The sequence below is a fragment of the Zingiber officinale genome, chromosome 8A (assembly GCF_018446385.1).
Source record: "Zingiber officinale cultivar Zhangliang chromosome 8A, Zo_v1.1, whole genome shotgun sequence".
Lineage (NCBI taxonomy): Eukaryota > Viridiplantae > Streptophyta > Magnoliopsida > Zingiberales > Zingiberaceae > Zingiber > Zingiber officinale.
This window is the reverse complement of record NC_056000.1, coordinates 125,613,637-125,625,647: the sequence shown is the minus strand read 5'-3', so window position 1 is coordinate 125,625,647 and position 12,011 is coordinate 125,613,637.

Here is a 12,011-nt window from a genome sequence, read left to right as displayed (position 1 = left end):
GGCACTTGCTCTTGTAGTGCCCATGTTCCCTACACTCAAAGCATATAATATGATTTTTATTTTTAATTGAAATATTTATACCTTTGCTTGTAGGGGTGGCATCTTTCCCTTTGGATCCGGAAGTAGAAGCTTCCTCTTGATCCGATCTTGATTCTCCTCCATTTGATTTTTCTTGACTCGTGGAGGTAGAAGCTTCTTCAATCTCTTCATCTCTTGACCCGGATGTAGAAGCTTCTCCTTCTTCTTGATCCGGCGTCACCAAGGATTGCTCCCCCTCAATCCTAGAGGTGGAGGCTTCATCATCTTGAATATGAAACAAGGAGTATGCTCCCTCCTTGTTCCCTTCGTTGCATTCCCTTGAGGATGAAGCTTCTTGGATTTCTTCTTCTTCGGAGGTTGAGCATCTCTCAACCTTGGAGTCCTCCTCTTGATCTTGCTCCAAAGAGTCACCCTCTCCGGATTCTTCATGATCTTGTACAGTGGAGGGGATCTCTTCATGAAGCTTGGCCAATTTGCTCCAAAGCTCCTTGGCATCGTCAAATTCTCCAATTTTGCAAAGGATGGTGCTTGGCAATAAATTGACCAAGAGCTTGGTCACTTTGTCATTGGCCTCACACCTTTGGGCTTGCTCTTGGCTCCACTTGCTCCTCTTGAGAACTTTGCCCTTTGAATTTCTTGGAGCCTTGAAGCCTTCCATTAGAGCAAACCATTGCTCTATCTCCATCATAAGAAAATTTTCGATTCTTGATTTCCAAGAATCGAAACTCGTAGAAGTATATGGTGGAGCCACCCTTGTGTCAAATCCAAGTCCATCTTGGAATTGCATCTTGAAGTTGAGCTTGATAAAGTCTTGAACTTGAAGAATTTGCTCCAACTTCTTTACCCTCTAGCTTTTCTTGTTATGCTTGACCCTTTCGGCGATGATTCCGGTGAAGAGCGGCCTTGCTCTGATACCACTTGTTAGGACCAAAAGTAGCTAGAGGGGGGGGTGAATAGCTCGTCGCGTGCTCGTTGCTCGGTGTTGCTTGTTGTTGCTTGTTTCTTCAAGAATGCGCAGCGGAAAATACATAAACAAACACAAACACGCTAACAATGGGATTTTACTTGGTATCCACCTCACAAGAGGTGACTAGTCCAAGGATCCACGCACACACACACACCTCCACTAATAAACACTCCTTTTCGGTAACTACCGAAGGCGGAGAAGCCCTACAAGACTCTCAATACAAGTAGAAGAAAGGGTAGTAAAGAATAAGCAAAAGCTTACAAGAGATGCAGTAAAAACCCTAGCTTCTTCTTCTTCTCGTTGCAACTCGCCTCTTGACTTGGATGAACCTCCAAGAACCTTCAAGAACTAGCGGTGAGGAGCTTAGAGAGTGCTGGGGAGGAGCTGTGATGAATCTGGAATGAATCGGTGAAGTTCTGCTGAAGAAATCGCACGCCAACAGCTATAACGAGCGCTAACGGTCGAATCCCAATCGATTGGATTGCTCCTAATCGATTGGGAGGCTGGATCGATCCACGGATCGATCCGGGCGCTCCTGCTCTGGAAAAACTTCCGGATCGATCCACGGATCGATCCAGAGCGCCACAGCGTCCCAATCGATCCATCGATCGATTGGGACCTCTGGATCCAAAGAGGTTCTGTTCGCGTGGACTCACCGGATCGATCCACGGATCGATCCAGATCTTCTGGATCGATCCACCGATCGATCCAACTTTGGATCAATCCACGGATCAATCCGAACCCTTTGGATCAATCCACGGATCAATCGAACCTTGGTTTTTGCCCAAAACCAAACCCAAAGCCCCTAAACCAACATCTAGTCAACCATGACTTGTTGGTACATAAGACCAGCATCCGGTCACCCTTGGCCAGCTAGGACTCTCTCACCAAGTGTCCGGTCAATCCCTTTGACCCACTTGGACTTTCTCTTCTTGCCAAGTATCCGGTCACTCCCTAAGACCTACTTGGACTTTTCCTTCTCGTGCCAAGTATCCGGTCAATCCCTTTGACCTACTTGGACTCTCACCAGATGTCCGATCAACCTTGACCCATCTGGATTTCTCTTGCCTGGCTTCTCACCAGATGTCTGATCAACCTTGACCCATCTGGATTTCTCTTGCCTGGCTTCACTCACCAGGACTTTTCCAATTGCCTAGCTTCACTCACTAGGTCTTTCACCTGGCTTCACTCACCAGGATTTTCCTCCTGCCTAGCTTCACTCACTAGGACTTCCCAATTGCCTAGCTTCACTCACTAGGTCTTTCACCTGGCTTCACTCACCAGGATTTTCCTCCTGCCTAGCTTCACTCACTAGGACTTCCCAGTCAAGTATCCGGTCATCCTTGACCTACTTGACTCTTCTTCAATCAACCTTGCATTGTCAAACATCGAAACTCAAACCAAGACTCAAGCTTGGTCAACCAGGTCAACCTTGACCTGAGGGATGTTGCACCAACATACATCAGCATCAACCTTCCTGCAATGCCGCTTCTGAAAAACTTCAAGGCGTGAGCGTTCGCTTTGTTGTATTACTGTTGGAGGGCTTTTTGTATTTATTTGGGCTCAACCCCGTTTAGGCGGACATAGGGGCTCCATTTGGTAAGACCCCGTTTCCCTTTCTACTACTCTTCGCTAACTGAGGTATCTTTCTTTCTTATTGCAGAGGCTGCCATGCTCCGAGCGTACTCATCAGATGCAAAACGCCGAACTGTCTCCTATTTGAAAGCTTTAAGTACAGAGCTTAAGCACGGTTTGACATCTTCTTCCCGGTCTGGCCCTTCTGCCTCACGGTCTGCTCCTTCTGCTTCACAGCCTGTCCCCCCGGCCTCAGCCCAGGAGGAAACTTCCTCGGTTATTCCCCTGGGCGTGGCTCCTGTAGAAGACCTGGCCGCTGTAGAGCAAGTCGATCTGGCCACTGAAGAGCAGGCCGAGGAAGAGCGAGCTGCATCTCCCCCGCCAGCCAAACGTCTGAAGCTCCAGCGCAAAAGGAAGAAAGTTACTCCCGCGACTCAGGCGTCCCCTCCACCGCTTCCTTCTGGCCGTCGCTCATCCGTCATCTCTCAATCTTTGGGGACCAGGATTGTTACTCCTGACCGGGAGACGGCCCTGGGGCCAGTGGTTCCCACTTTGTCACCACGAACATCAACCCCAACACCTGGTCGGGTTGCAACTCCCGAGCCAGCCTCTTTTCCCGCTCAGACCTCCTCTCCCGGGCCGCTACCTCCTCCCTTAATGGACCAGCCCGAGAGTTCAGCCACCCTATCTGCCTCCATTCCGTTATCTGCTTTGGCCTCTACCCCTCGATCTCGGAGGAAAACTCTCAAGAAGTATACCTTTATTGACTCGTGGTGCCTGCCTTCCTCTACAGAGTCCGGCGCCGCTGAAGAAACTGCAGAAGAGGTTCCTCCTCCGGTTGCCTTGGTTGAACGAGAGGGCGATCAAGCAATCGGAAGTTTTGGAAGAATCCTCCGATGGAGGGGCTGGATCAAGCTGCTCGCCAGATGGTTTCCGTAAGTTTTCTTGTATCAAGGCTCCTATACTGGAATCTATTATAATCTTTCTTCCTATATCTGACACGGGCCTGCTCTGCCAACTTGAGTGCCATTCAATATGCCTCTCGCTTGCAGAAGGAAAATGAAGTGTTAAAGGCTCGTCTTCATGAATTGGAGCTGCCCCTAACTCCCCCCGATCCCCTCAACCCGACCCCCGGGGACTTAGCGAGCTATCTCCGACTGATTGGAGAGTTTGCAGAGTCCGCCCGCCGCATTTCTCATGTGGCCTTTGACAAAATTAAGACTTTGGAAGCGACTCTGAAGACAAGCGAGTCCAGACTGGCTTCTGAGGCGGAGAGGCGTCGGGCGCTAGCAGCTGAGCTGGATGAAAAGGATGCCCGGTTGGCAAGTCTGCAGGAAACCCATGAGACTCTTCAGAAGACTTTAACCGAAGTCCAGGGTCAATTGGTTTCCAGCGCTGACCGGGAGAAGACCCTTCAAAGCCAGTGGGAGGCCAGCCAAGCGGCCCTTAAATCCATGTAGGCCGACCTTCTGAAAGCTCAAGAGAACGTTTTCCAGGGTCAACAAGATTTGACTTTGGCCAGAGCTGGCAAGGAGAAGGCCCTAGCTGATATGGAGAAGACCCAAGCAGGGCTCACGGATTACCAGGCGGGGGAAGTTGGTCGTCTAAGAGCCTACAGGCGAGCCTACGTCACTTCCCCCTTCTTCTTGAAGAAAATTGGAGGTCTGATTAATTTCATGGTATGCTGTGGCGCGGCCGGAGGGGCTCGTCAAATGTTTGAACAGAATCTGCTCCGTGCTGCCCCTTCAGAAGATTTCTTAGATACTGATCGCATAATGGACGAGATTCTAGATGGGTCATTCCCTTCTTTCAAAGATGATGACAACTTGTTTCTCCTCCCTAAGCCTCCTACTGATGCTGAGCCTAGCCTCCCTGTGCCCCCTGCTAACAATGATCCTGGATGTGACTCTTAATGCTGAATTTTTAATGTAAACCCGTAGCTGTAAACTTTAACCCAAACTATTTGCTGTGTGATCCTGTCCAAGCGGTGAGTAGATGGACGCTGGGGACGTGGCACTCTCCGTTGTCCTTTGATGATGATGTAGGCCTCCGGCGAACCTGCAAAGAAGCCGAGCCGGGAGGTGTTTCCCGGCGACGGCCCTCCGACGCTCAAGTCAGGCAACGAGAAATGAGAGAGGCAGCGTAACTGTAGCTACAGTGAGGATTGTGCATACCTTCGTCGACGTCTAGGAGCCCTTATATAGGACCCCGGGGAGGCGCGGGCACACTTCTTGATGCGTGCACGCTTCCCCAAACATACCTTAACGAGCCCATGTCAGAAAAGCACCCCTGACGTCATTCCGCAATCGTCCGAGCATATCCCGGATGTGACGGTGGAAGCTTCTACCGTACGATCCCGCGTACGGCTCAACCGCCAACCCTGCTGCCTGTCGGCGGCAGATGTCTCGAGGATGATGTTGTCCCCTGTCTCCTTTGTCCTCTTGCGCCTTCTGTCTGTTCCAGGGCCGAGCGGTTCGGCCGCTCGGCAGGCATATCACTTCTGCCCCGGTTGTATGCTCGGATGAGATTTCTCCTGCCTGTCTTTGTTACCTTGTGCCCCGGCCGAACGGATAGCCCGCTCGGCCTTGAAACCTTTTTACCTTGAGCATCGGAAACCCGACCCCTAGTCGGGTTGTCTTCCATTCGGCTCGGGGGATTCCCGGCCGGTCGGCCCTCTCCGTCCGGTCGGTCGGGTGTCAGGGTTGAATCTCTTGACCTTTGACCTCCACATGTCATTGACCTTCCGCCAACGAGGGTTCCCCGTCCTTACGACCGGATCACATGCCTCCCCCTCAAGTCTAGTCGAAGGAGGCGCTAAGTCCGACTGACTGGACTGTCTGTCGGCCGGAGTGACACCGCTCTGTCACTTTCTGGAATGTTCCTCCTCACGGTCGCTCGGTCATTTACTGTCGATGGCTCTGCTACCGTGTCGACGGTCAACGCTGACGCCCTTCCGATCTCCTCGGAATTCGTGTAAATCCTCTCCATTAAGACCGAGCACGCGCGCTGCGCGCCGTAATGGCGCTCATTAAATACGCCCCTGTGGCATGGCGCCACGTGGCGCCTCCGCTGGCGTCATCGTACGGCTTGGCGATGTGTCCGATGAGACATTGGCGATTTGAAATGAACGGCCCGATGTGGGCCTCAATTCCTGTGACCTGCATCCGACAGCCGAGGCCGATCGGGCCCGACCTTATAAAGCCGTCGCCTTCTTCCTCCGCCGCACCTTTGCCTTCGCGTGTCCCGCAGCCTTCCTTGGTGCTTTAGCGTTCCGGCGACTCCGATTTTCCGTTTTCCGACGATCCCCCGCCTCCTTCCTTCGATCCTCAACTTCTTTGTAAGGTTCTTCCGCCTCTCTTCTCTGTTTCCCTTGTGTTTTTTGTCAAGTTCTTGTCTTCTGGTCGCTGTCCTCTTCATCATCTTCTTCCTTCTGTCGTGTGTCTTTTTCTTGCCTTTTGCTTTTTTGCCCGGTCGGATAATGGCCAGTTCTTCCCGACCCGCAGACCTCACGTTAGGCCCCTGGTATACTACCATGGAGTCTCGCTTTGATCGGCGCGACGCCGAGACCTTGTTTGATGGTTATGATATTCCGTCCGACTTTGAACTCATTTTACCCTCACCATCCGCTCGGCCGCACAAATCACCGCGCGGAGCTATCTGTTTTTTCCGCGACCAGTTCACAGCCGATCTGCGGTTTCCTCTCCACCCCTTCTTCGTCGACGTTTGCAATTTCTTTCGTCTCCCGCTCGCCCAATTAGTTCCCAACACTTTTCGCCTTTTGTGTGGAGTGGTGGTATTGTTCAAGATACATCGCATTCCTCTCCGCCCGGAAATTTTTTATTATTTTTATTATCCCAAGCAATCCGAGCTGGGTACCTATCTAATCCAGGCTCGGCCCGGCCTAGTCTTCTTTGATAAACTTTCCTCCTCCAATAAACATTGGAAGGAGTATTCCTTTTATCTTCGTCTCCCCGAGCGGGCTCCATTCCAAACCAAATGGCAGGTCGGACCGCCCACTTCTCCCGAGCTAAAAAGATTTAAGACCCGACCGGACTATCTTCAGGTCGCGAACATGCTTGCCGGTCTGAAGCTCGACATCAACAAGCTTCTGCCTGAAGGCGTGCTGTATATATTCGGCCTGAGTCCGAGCCGAACTCCACTCCCGAGCAGCTTTGGTAAGAATTTCACTTGTGTATGTACTTTGAGTGCTAACTGATTTTCTTCTTTTTTCTTTGCAGCGAATATCGTCATGGAGTCCGTGATGCTCGGGATTCTGAAGAAAAAAGCGGAGGCGCTTGAGTTGGCAGCCGCCAAGGAGATGGAGCAACTGGGCATTACCCCGGTCGGCTCTCACGAGGGTGAGAGCGAGACGCCCGCGGAGGGGTCGGCCGCTCCGGCTTCCCCCGTGGAGGTGACGTGAGGCGCCACCTCAAACAAGGAACCGGCCATCCAGGAGGAAGGCTCCGATCGGGAAGTCGAGCGCCCGCTCAGACAAAAAAGGCGCCGGACGGAGACGCCGCTGCGATCGGCTACTTCCGCTGTTCATGTGTCCGAGCGGACGGGATCTGCTTCTCGTGGGAAAACCCCAATGGTGGAGGCATTATCCTCCGATCAAAATCCATCTCAACTGAACCCACCTGCCGATCCTATCGAGGCTGTGCCGGTCAGCACTCTTCCACCTGCCTCCCGCCGGGTTCAGCGCTCGGTCATTTTGTCCAAGTTCTCCGCCCCGACCTCTACTCCCTCTGCGTCTGCTCACACGACTCCCGGTTGGAGCCGCACCATCAGGGCCACTCTGCACCTTCCCACCGAGGGGCTTTTGGCCGAGTCTGATCGGCCGACAGTGCCCGAGCATACGATCACCCTGAAGGGGCCCCTCGCCGAGATGTGGGCTGACGCTCGGGCCCGTGTTGCGATGATTCCGCTCGGCAACCTAGCCAACAGCCACATGCAGCAGGCCACTGGGGTAAGTGTGTTTTCTTCCGAAGTTCTTCACGGCGTCTTTCCGATCGGCTATTAATATTAGTGTTTATGTCAGAGATGGGTGGAGGAGATCGCTGTCTCCAACCGCCCTGGCCATGGCGGATGAGGAGCTGAAGAGGCTGAAGAGTTCGGGTGGCCCGTCCTCCCAGGGCCCCTCATATGCCGAGCTGCAGAAGGAGCTCAAGAGGACCAAAGATTTGTTGGAGGCCGAGCGAAAGAAGACGGCCGACTAGGCCTATACGCTGGCCGAATTCGAAAAATAGGTCAAAACTTTTGACCGGAAAATAAGCCTGGCCACCGATCGGAAGAAGCAGGTTATCACCAATCTGGATAAGAAGAACGTCGAGGCGCGGGCCCTGGAGCAACGAGTTAAGGAGTTGATGGAGCAACTGGACGGCGAGAAGACGGGCCGCTCGGCGGAGGCGACCAAACATAAGGACAAACTGAAGACCTTGCAGGAGGCTCTTGAAGCTTCCCGAGCTGCCTTAAGGGAGTATCAAGAGGCCGAGCCAGGCCGGGTTGCAGCCCTGAGACTGCAGCACATCCGCTCGAACGAATTTTCTGAGAAAGTCTGCGAGCGGATGTATACTGCCTTTGAGTTGGCCATTGCCGCCACGATGGACTATCTGAAGTCCAAGGGTCAGCTTCCCGACTCCGCTGCCATCCCGGCCAAAGACTACACGGCGCTCCTTTCTTCTATCCCGAAGCACGTTTATAATTTCCTTGAATGAAGTGTTTTTTGTAATCACTCCGACCGACTCTTATGGCTTGAATTTTAATGAAGATATGTCGTCCTTTTGTTAGCTTACTCCTTTTTTTTTTTGTTTCATCAATACCTGTGTATTCCGATCGGAGCGCGAACTACTGTCGTTCGCGTCCCCCACCTTCCCTTCTCGTTAATCGTCTCTCATCTTGCCTTCCTCGCTTTCAAAAGGAATTTTTGACGAAGTATTTTCTGTAACTAGGCCGCTTGTCTGGGCCACTTGACCTTTTGTAGCTTGGCCAATCGGCCGCTCGGCTCACAAGCCGATCTTTTTATTATCTTCTTGTCGATCGACTCGGACGGAAGTACGTTATTATTTTCTTCTTGCCCCTAAGAGCAAGGCTTGCCGATTGCTGGTGTTTACCCCCGAGCCGAAGCTTGCATGACTTGTCTCGTCCAGGCAGTTCGATTCTAAGATTTAACGTCGCTGCTCGACGGTCTTCCGGCCGGAGGGTTTATAGTCGCCGGTTCGACTCTAAGATTTAACGTCGCTGCTCGACGGTCTTTCGGCCGGAGGGTTTATAGTTGCCGGTTCGACTCTAAGATTTAACGTCGCTGCTCGACGGTCTTCCGGCTGGAGGGTTTATAGTCGCCGGTTCGACTCTAAGATTTAACGTCGCTGCTCGACGGTCTTCCGACCGGAGGGTTTATATTCGGCCGGAGGGTTTATAGTCGCCGGTTCGACTCTAAGATTTGACGTCGCTGCTCGACGGTCTTCCGGCCGGAGGGTTTATAGTCGCCGGTTCGACTCTAAGATTTGACGTCGCTGCTCGACGGTCTTCCGGCCGGAGGGTTTATAGTCGCCGGTTCGACTCTAAGATTTAACGTCGCTGCTTGACGGTCTTCAGGCATAACTTGGATAATATACGCCCGGCTTAACGGCACGGGGTCTTCACCATGCCTTCATGCAGCTACCCGCTTGGCGCACAATGCTCATGCCTTTGCTTTGTTCTCATAACTTTTACTCCTACAGCCAAAGGATACAGCCGAACGGAATATTCATGAAATATATTACATCGGCGCACCTTTCATCCGGCCCGATAGGGCTGAAGGTGGTTTGCGCTCTATGGTCTCTCTAGCCGCCGTCCATCCTCATCCTCCAAGTAGTAGGCTCCCGATCGGAGCTTCTCGACGACTTTGAAGGGTCCTGCCCAGGGAGCTTCCAGCTTGCCTACGTCCCCGACCGGCTTCACTTTCTTCCAGACCAAGTCACCCACCTGGAATGCTCGGGGAATCACGCGGCGGTTGTAGTTCTGCTTCATTCTTTGCCTGTAGGCTATCAGTCGGACGGACGCTTTGGCTCGCTCCTCGTTGATCAAGTCCAATTCTAGCTGCCTTCGCTCGGCATTATCCTCGTCGTAGTTCTGGATCCGGACAGACTCTACGCCGACTTCGACTGGGATGACCACCTCGCTTCCATATACCAGGTGGAACGGTGTTACTCCCGTTCCCTCCATAGGGGTCGTGCGGATGGCCCATAGGACTCCCGGCAGCTCGTCCACCCAGCTTCCTCCCATGTGGTCGAGTCGAGCCCGAAGAATTCGGAGGATCTCCCTGTTGGCTACTTCGGCTTGACCGTTACTTTGGGGATATGCCACAAACGTGAAGTGCTGCTCAATGCCATATCCCTCGCACTATTCCTCGAGCTGCTTTCCGACGAACTGTCGCCTGTTGTCTGACACGAGCCGCCGCGGAATGCCGAACCGACAGATGATGTGTTGCAAGATGAATTTCTTGACCATCTGCTCGGTTATCTTGGCCAGTGGCTCAGCTTCCACCCACTTGGAGAAGTAATCGACTGCCACCATTAGGAACCTCCGTTGTCCGGTCGCCATAGGGAAAGGTCCTACGATGTCCATGCCCCACTGGTCGAACGGGCAGGACACGGTGGATGCTTTCATTTCCTCCGTCGACCTATGAGATAAACTGTGGTACTTCTAACAAGAAAGACATGTTGCGACGGTCCGAGCGGCGTCCTCGTGTAGAGTTGGCCAGAAGTATCCGGCCAGCAGGATCTTTCTAGCCAAAGACCGGGCGCTCGGATGACCTCCGTAAGATCCTTGGTGTACCTCCTGGAGAATGTACTCGGCGTCTTCCGAACTGACACACTTCAGCAGAGGTCGGGAGAACGCCTTTTTGTAAAGCTGATCTCCGATGAGCATGAACCGGCCGGCTCTCCTCCTCAGTAGCTGGGCTTCCTCCCGATCGGATGACGTGACCCCTGAGCGCAGAAACTCCATTATGGTTGTTCTCCAATCGTTCGGGAATGTGAGGTCTTCCATCCTGTCCACGTGCGCTACCAAGGATACTTGCTCGATTGGTTGCTGGATGACGACCGGCGATATCGAACTTTCGAGCTTGGCTAATTCATCTGCCGCCTGGTTCTCCGTTCGGGGTATCTTCTGGACCACCACCTCGGTGAAGCTGGTCTTGAGTTTTTCAAAGGCCTCCGCGTACAGCCTGAGTCTTGCGTTGTTTATCTCAAAGGCGTCCGTGAGTTGTTGAGCGGCTAGCTGGGAATCCGAGTGGATCATCACCCGGCTGGCTCCAACATGCCGTGCGGCCTGTAGTCCGGCTATGAGGGCTTTGTACTCTGCCTCATTATTTTTTGCCCGGTAGTCCAGCCGGACGGACAAATGCATCTGCTCTTCCTGTGGCGAAAGTAGCAGGATCCCAATTCCGCTTCCAAGCCGAGTGAACGATCCGTCCATATATACTTTCCATGTAGCTTCGGGCTCGGGCTTTTGTACCTCCGTCACGAAATCTGCCAAGGACTGTGCCTTGATCGCCGAGCGGGGTTGGTATTGGATGTCGAATTCGCTTAGCTCCGTCGTCCACTTGATGAGTCGTCCGGATGCTTCAGGGTTTAGGAGTACCCTTCCCAACGGGCTGTTCGTCATCACAATAATGGTGTGCGCCAAAAAGTAAGGGCGCAACCTCCGAGCGGCAAGGACCAAGGCGAAGGCCAACTTCTCGAGACCGGTGTAGCGAGACTCAGCATCCTTTAAGATATGGCTTAAGAAGTACACAGGCTGTTCTTCGCCGTTCGACCTTACTAATGTCGAGCCCACAGCATGCTCGGTTGAAGATAAATAAATGTGGAGTGGCTCGCCTACGGCCGATTTTGCCAACACGGGTAAGGAATTCAGGTAAGTCTTTAGTTCCTCGAATGCCCGATCGCACTCCTCGTCTATCTTGAAGAACGGTAGGCTCCGGTCGGCGGTCTTAGAGATAAACCTTGACAGCGCCGTTATCCGACCGGTGAGGCGCTGTACCTCTCGAAGATTTCTGGGAGGCGGCATGTCTTGCAATGCCTTTATCTTGCTGGGGTTCGCCTCTATGCCCCGCTCGGTCACGATTTAACCCAAGAAGCGCCCGCCTTTTGCTCCGAACAGGCACTTCTGAGGGTTAAGCTTGACTCCATATCTTCTTAATGTTTGAAAAGTCTCCTCCATATCCGCATAGAAATCTGCCGCTCGGAAGGACTTGATAAGTATGTCATCCACGTACACTTCCAAGTTGCGTCCGATCTGCTCTCTGAATACGTTGTTCATCAGACGCTGGTAGGTAGCTCCTGCATTCTTCAGCTCGAACGACATTACGTTGTAGCAGTAGGTGCCGTCCGCCGTGACGAAGCTGACCTTCTCCTGGTCTTCTTGGGCGAGCGACACTTGATGATAGCCT